Source organism: Dromiciops gliroides, chromosome 3 (genome assembly GCF_019393635.1).
Source record: "Dromiciops gliroides isolate mDroGli1 chromosome 3, mDroGli1.pri, whole genome shotgun sequence".
Taxonomy (NCBI): domain Eukaryota; kingdom Metazoa; phylum Chordata; class Mammalia; order Microbiotheria; family Microbiotheriidae; genus Dromiciops; species Dromiciops gliroides.
In genome coordinates this window covers 534,442,776-534,449,762 of record NC_057863.1, presented here as the reverse complement: position 1 = coordinate 534,449,762, position 6,987 = coordinate 534,442,776, and positions in this window count along the sequence as shown.

Here is a 6,987-nt window from a genome sequence, read left to right as displayed (position 1 = left end):
GACTTTCCCCTCACTACAAGTTTTCAGGGGGAAAAAAAAGGCCTGCTAACCTAACCTGCAGCTAGGTGGTACAGTAGATAGAGTAGATAGAGTACCAGGCCTGGAGTCAGGAATAACCATCTTCCTGAGTTCAAATCTGGCCTCAGACACCAGCTGTGTGACTCTAGGCACCTCACTTCACCCTGTTTACCTCAGTTTCCTCGTCTGTCAAATGAGCTGGAGAAGAAAATGGCAAACCACTCCAGTAGCTTTGCCAAGAATAACCCAAATGGGATCATGAAGAGTCAGACTTGACCAAAATGACTTAACAACAACAAAACCTCTCCCCAGGTATATTGCAAAAGGCGCCATCATTCAGGTACAGGCTGAGCCAGAGGGTTCCTGTGATGGTCTGATCAGTAACATGATGGGCTTGCACTAGATAATCTCTAGGATTCTTTCTAGCTCTAAATCCAATCTATACTTTGTATTTCAAAAAATCAGGTGTAGACATATAGGATGGAGATGTGGCTAGACAGCAGTTCCTATGAATAAGGCCCCATGGTTTTAACTAAGAGCTCACTAGAAGTCAATAGTGTAATGTAACTGAGAGACAAAGTAAAAATAAAAACCAACAGCGAATTCAAACTTCAGCAGCCATAAAATAAGTATCAAGGTGGTGATCCCTCTGTACTCTGTGCTGGTCAGATAGCATCTAGTAGGTTCAGTTCTGGACATCACATTTCAGGAGTGACATAAACAAGCTGGAATGCATCTGTGGGAGGGGGACCAGTTTGGGGAAACTATGAAACTATGTCACATGAGGAACCAAGGATGCTTACTCTGAAGAAGAGACAGTTATAGGATCCTAGGGATCTTAGGGGGTCATCTAGTCCAACCTCCTCATTTTACAAATAAGGAAACTGAGGTCTAAAAGTTAAATGATTTATCCAGGGTCAAACACATAACAAATGTCTGAGGAAGGATTTGAATCTGGGTCATCAGCCAGTGTGCTCTTCCCATTGTCTTGCAGTGACATGATCAGTTATCAAATATCTGAAGAGCTATCCAGATATCTATTCTCAAACTGTCTCAGGTCCCTATATGCTCTTAAAAATTATTGCAAACCTTCCTCTCAAAGATTTTTTTTCCTGTGGCTTAAATCTACCAATATTTACAATATTAGAAATTAAAATGTCTTAGTGTTATTATGAAAATAGATTTGACCTCACTGACCCTCCAAAAAGATTTCAGGAACCACAGGAGTTCCAGACCATATTTTGACAACTGCCGATTTAGAATTAGATTTATTCTGCTTGGTTTTGGAGGAGAAAGCTAAAGAGCAACAACAAATAGGAATTATAGAAAGTCAGATTTTTAATAAAAATAGCTAGTATTTCTATAGCACTTTACAAATATTATCTCATCATATTCATACAACAACCCTAGGAGGAAGATGACTCAATATAAGGGAGAACTTCTTAGCAATTAGTGTTGTATGAAAATATTGTTCATCCTTCATTTTCAAAGAGGACCAATGACATCACTGGGTGATGCCCTGACTTGCAAGTGAATTGGATTTAAGTGAGGCAGAGCTGCATAAAGTCATCAGCCTCACTCTCTCTTCCAGAGTCATTGAAATCCATTGGCAGGACAAAAGTCAAGATGACTGGCGATGTCCTGGGATGCAGTGAATGACCTTGGAGTCTTCCATGTCTGTGAGCTCTAAGCACTCCACAGAGTCTGCTTCAGCTGCCTTCCAGGCTGTTGGAACAAATTGTTCTCATCTACCAATTCTGCCAGAGGAAGTTTTCACATGCCTGAGGTAGACAGCCCCCTAACTCGCCAATGGACTTGAGGCCTCTTGGTTGTCCTCAGTGTAGTTCAGCTTGTCTGCCAAGAAGGCTTTACTGGGGTGTGGCCACTGTGTATGCTATAGCATCCTGGAGCCACAGGTGAGAGTTGGATGACAGATGGACACCAAAGGTGGATGGATGAGCCGCCCTGAAAAGGGCTGAAATATATCTGAAAATAGAATACACTTGAAAGAGGTTAGTGACAGAAAATAAGGTCTCATGTATAGCAATAAACAGAGCAGCATTCTTTGTGATAGCAAAATGCTAGAAACAAAGTAAGTGTCCATCAACTGCAGAATGACTAAACAAATTGTAAACAACACTCTCATCATACCATAACAAATGATCAGAATGAGGAAATCAGAGAACATGGGAAGACTCATATGAAATGATGCAGAAAGAAGACAGTAAAACCAAGAGAATGACATGCACAATTAAAATTATAGGGGCACCTAGGAGGCATAGTGGATAGAGCACCGGCCCTGGATTCAGGAGGATCTGAGTTCAAATCCAGCCTCAGACACCTAACAGTTATTAGCTGTGTGACCCTAGGCAAGTCACTTAACCCCAATTGCCTCACCCAAAAAAAAAAATTATATCAAACTCAGACCAATTGCAATGACTAATCTTGGTCGCAGGAAAAAGTGAGAAGGCTTGTATTCAAATCCTGCCTCGATGCTTAAAATCTGTGCGACAGTGACCCTCCCTGGGCCTCAGTTTCCACATTTGTAAAAGGCAGGGGTAGGACTAAATTACCTCCAAAATTCCTTCCAGGTATAGCTCTATGATCTTTTGATCTAGGGAAATGGAATGATGAATATACAATCAGCCAAGATCACATTGTGGTTTGAATGTTAATTATTTTTTCTTCTGTTAAGAAGGAAGATTAAAATGAGTGGGAATATAGTGAAAAAATTATTCTGATTTTTCCCGATGTTTCTAAAAGAGCACAAATCAATTTATTAATTGGGGAAAATAAAGCTAAAAATTGAAAGTCAGCTTCTACATGGCTTGCAAGTTTCTTGTCACTAGAAGTGTTTAAGTAGAAGTTAGATGGCTATTTTCAGGGATATTGTAAAAGGAAAGGATTCAGCTACTGGGCAGGGAACTGGACTAACTAATCTCTATTTCAGGTCTAGGACCTATGATTTTGTGAGAAGGAAAAGATTAGCATTTTCTCAAAAAAAAAATACTTTATACAGGGTGTAGGATGTGTAGGGACTATCTTTCTTTTTTTCTTTTTTTCTTTTTTTGTATCCCCAGTGCTTAGCACAGTTACCTGACACATAATAATTGGTTATTTAATTTAATTTAGTTGGGTTGGACTTTGAGGAATGCATAGGATCTAGATAAACTGAGAGGAAGAGGGAGGACAGCCCAGACAGAAAAAGGCTGGTATATAAACAATGGCAAAGAACTAGAAATAAATACAATGCTCATGGCACACTTAGATACCAACAAAATGTGAATTCCAGAAGATAAGGTAGACTAGATAGTATAAAGGCAGATTATGGAGGGCCTTCAGAGCCAGGCAGAGGAGTATGAACTGGGTCCTCGGGACTTTAACTGGGGGTGGGGAGAGAAGGGAATAATAAGATGTAGACTTTTGGTAGAGCTGCTCATACATAATAAAGACTTCTGTTTGTGGTCAGAATCCCAGTTCAGTGAACACCCATAGCCCCCCATCCTGCCCAGGACCATGTTCAGGACTTTGCATTTACAGTTTGTTCTCCCTGAATAAGCAGATATCATCCTGTCCCAGCACAAGCCTTGGGGGAAGTTCCTGATAGAGATTAAGACATAAGGGCTAAAAAAAAATGATCAAAGGAAAAATAAATGATCAAAGAAAAAATAAATCTTGATTTCTATGAAGGACAACAATGTCTTGTCTTTAGAAATGACTATGCTTCCTTCTCTCTTCCCAGTGGTTCAGTGTCTTGAAAAACTTTTCCCTATGATCTAAATACCACAATCAACACTGATTAAAAAGTTGGTTTAAAAAGGGAGAGAGGGGGCAGCTGGGTGGTGCAGTGGATGGAGCACCGGCCCTGGAGTCAGGAGTACCTGAGTTCAGGTCCGGCCTCAGATGCTTGACACTTGCTAGCTGTGTGACCCTGGGCAAGTCACTTAACCCCAATTGCCTCACTAAAAATTAAAAAAAAAAAAAAGGGAGAGAACATAGAACTGTAGAAAGAACAGTAGAGAGGCCCTGAATCCTAACCCTGCTATCTGTGATCTCAGGTATGTAATTTAATCTCTTGGTCTTGATTCCTCATCTGGAAAACAGTCTCTAAGGTTCCTTCAGTCTCCAAATCTTTGAGCCTGTGAACCTAATAACCTAAACACCACCGGCAATACTGAAGGTGTTCAAAAGAGAGGCACCATGGCATGATGGATAATGAATCAGAAAGACTCAGGTTCAGATCCCTCTTCAGATATGTACTTGGAGTATAGGGGGTGTTCAGGAGGCCTAGCAGCTCTGCTCATCCACCTTTGGTGTCCACCTGATTCACCCAACTCTCACCTGTGGCTCCAAGAAGCTATAGCATGCCCAGTGGCCACACCCTGGTAAAACAGTGTCTGCAAGTAGGCTAAACCAGACTGAGGGTAACTGAAAGGCCTCAAACCCACTGGTGAGTTAGGGGGATGTCTACTTTGATCATGTGAAGACTTCCTCTGGTGGAATGGGTGGATGAGAATAATTTTTCCAATGGCCATGAAGCAGCTGCCGTGGAAGGCTTAGAGCTTAGAACTAGGTCAGATGTTGGACATGCCAAGGTCACCCACTGCATCGCCACTCATCTTGACTTTTGTCTTGCCACTAGACTTCAATGATTCTGGAAGAAAGGAATGAGGTTGATAACTTTGTGCAACTCTGTCTCACTTCAATACAATTCACTTGGAAGTTAAAATATCACCCATGATGTCATTGGTCCTCTTCAATAATGAAGGATAAAAAACAATCCTGGACAAATCACTTAACCTCTAAGGGTACCAAGGCAACCATCAAAGACTAAAAACTTGAAGAAAATTGCTCATTTGTAATGGTAGCAGGAGTTTTCTTACCAGGACTTCCCTAAATCAATGAAATCAGACATGAGGAAGACAGGGAAAGGAAGGCAGTATGGTATAGTAGGAAGAATGTCGGATTTGGGACCAGTGAATATGACTTCAGGTCTCAGACCTGCCATTTATTAGTTGTGACAGCTGAGTGATATAGTGGCTGGAACAATAAATTTGGAGTCAGAAAGATCTGAGTTCAAATCCTACCTCAGAGAGTCTGTGACCGACCCTGGACAACTCAATTGACCTCTCTCAACCTCAGTTTCCTCATCTGTAAAACAGAGGTAGCAATATCACCATAAGGATCAAATGAGGTAACATGTCAAGTACACTTAAATAGTGTACCTTGAAGTACACTATTTAAGTGCTATCACTTATTATTATTAGGTATCTAGGTGGCACAGTGGATAGAGTACTGGGCTTGGAATCAGGAAGAATTATCTACCTGAGGTCAAATCTGGTCTCAAGACACTTAGTAGCTATGTGACCCTGGGCAAGTCACCTCACCCTGTTTGCCTCAGTTTCTTCATCTGTAAAATGAGCTAAAGGGGGCAGTTAGGTGGCACGGTGGATAAAGCACTGGACCTGGATTCAGAAGGACCTGAGTTCAAATCCGGCCTCAGACACTTGACACTTACTAGCTGTGTGACCCTGAGCAAGTCACTTAACCCTCATTGCCTCAAAAAAAAAAAAAAAAGACCTAAAGAAGGAAATATCAAACCACTCCAGTAATTTTGTCAAGAAAATCCCCAGTGGGGTCACAAAAAGTCAGACACAACTGAAAACAATGGAACAACCAAAACTATTGTTGTTGTTATTTGGGCTTTATTTCCCTTGTCTGTAAAAGGGGGTAACCACTAAGGTACCTTCCAGTGTTGCCCAGCTCAGGGGCTTGCAGAGAATACAAAAGACAAGAAAATCTCAGAAACTGTTCCCACATCAGTAGGAATCATCAAAAATTGCCCCACCCACTACGTCCTGTGCACCTTAAACTGGAATTCTGAAGAAGGAAGAACATTTTTTTCTCATGAATGATCCCACAAGGACAAAAGGTTTTGGCCTGTGAGGGTAAAAGCATCTAAAAATAATGCCCTATGTTTACAAAACAGAAGGAAAAGAAAGCGAGGGTACAGCTAAGAAGGAGAAGAGGCCAGCTTCCCTAATCTTCTCCACTAATCCCAAAGGCATGCAAAGGAAAGGCCTGGTAACTGTGCAGCCTGATACAAGGCCTCTAGATGTATAGCACCCAATTATCCTGTGATGATCAGATAGGGACCAAGGGCAAGTAATACAAAGGGCAGGCCTAAGTCAATGATTTAACTTTCCTCCTCCCTTACCTGCATCCTTTCTCATAGGAAATTCCCATGACAGACAAGGGAAAGATCTACCTGGGGTCAAGGAGCTGGACCAGATGATTTCTTAAGGTCTGTGGAGGAGGCCAAACTGACTAAGTTTGGGAGGGCACGGATAGTCACCAGATAGGCTATTTTTCAATCATATGCAAAGACAGGAGTGGGCATCATATGTGCTTCACACCCCACTGCAACCCACAGACTGATAGGAAGATCTCATATGAATATAAATACATTAAAGGTCAGGACAGGGCAGGTAGGTGGCTGAGTGGATAGAGTAGTGAAAACTCATCTTCCTGAGTTCAAAGCCAGCCTCAGTCACTTACTAGCTGTATGGCCCTGGGCAAGTCACAATCCTATTTGCCTCAGTTTCCTCAACTGTAAAATGAACTGGAGAAGAAAATGGCAAACCATGTCAGTATTTTTGCCAAGAAAATTCCAGATGGGGTCATGACTGAAAAACAACTGAACAAAAAATAAAAGTAGGCACATCTCACTAATGTATTTGAAATCACAAATCCAAACAAAAATCACTGTTCAAAAAGTGAGGACAGGGGAGAGGGTAGCATAGTACAGTACAGTAAGAAGAGTAGGGGATTTGGAGTCAAATGATATTGCTTTCAATCCCAAATTTGTCACTTACTAATTGTGAACCTACACAGGGACAATAGGCACTTAAAAAATATTTGTTGATTGATTGGTTGACAGAATAAGTAGCTGAAGGGAATTTTGAGGGA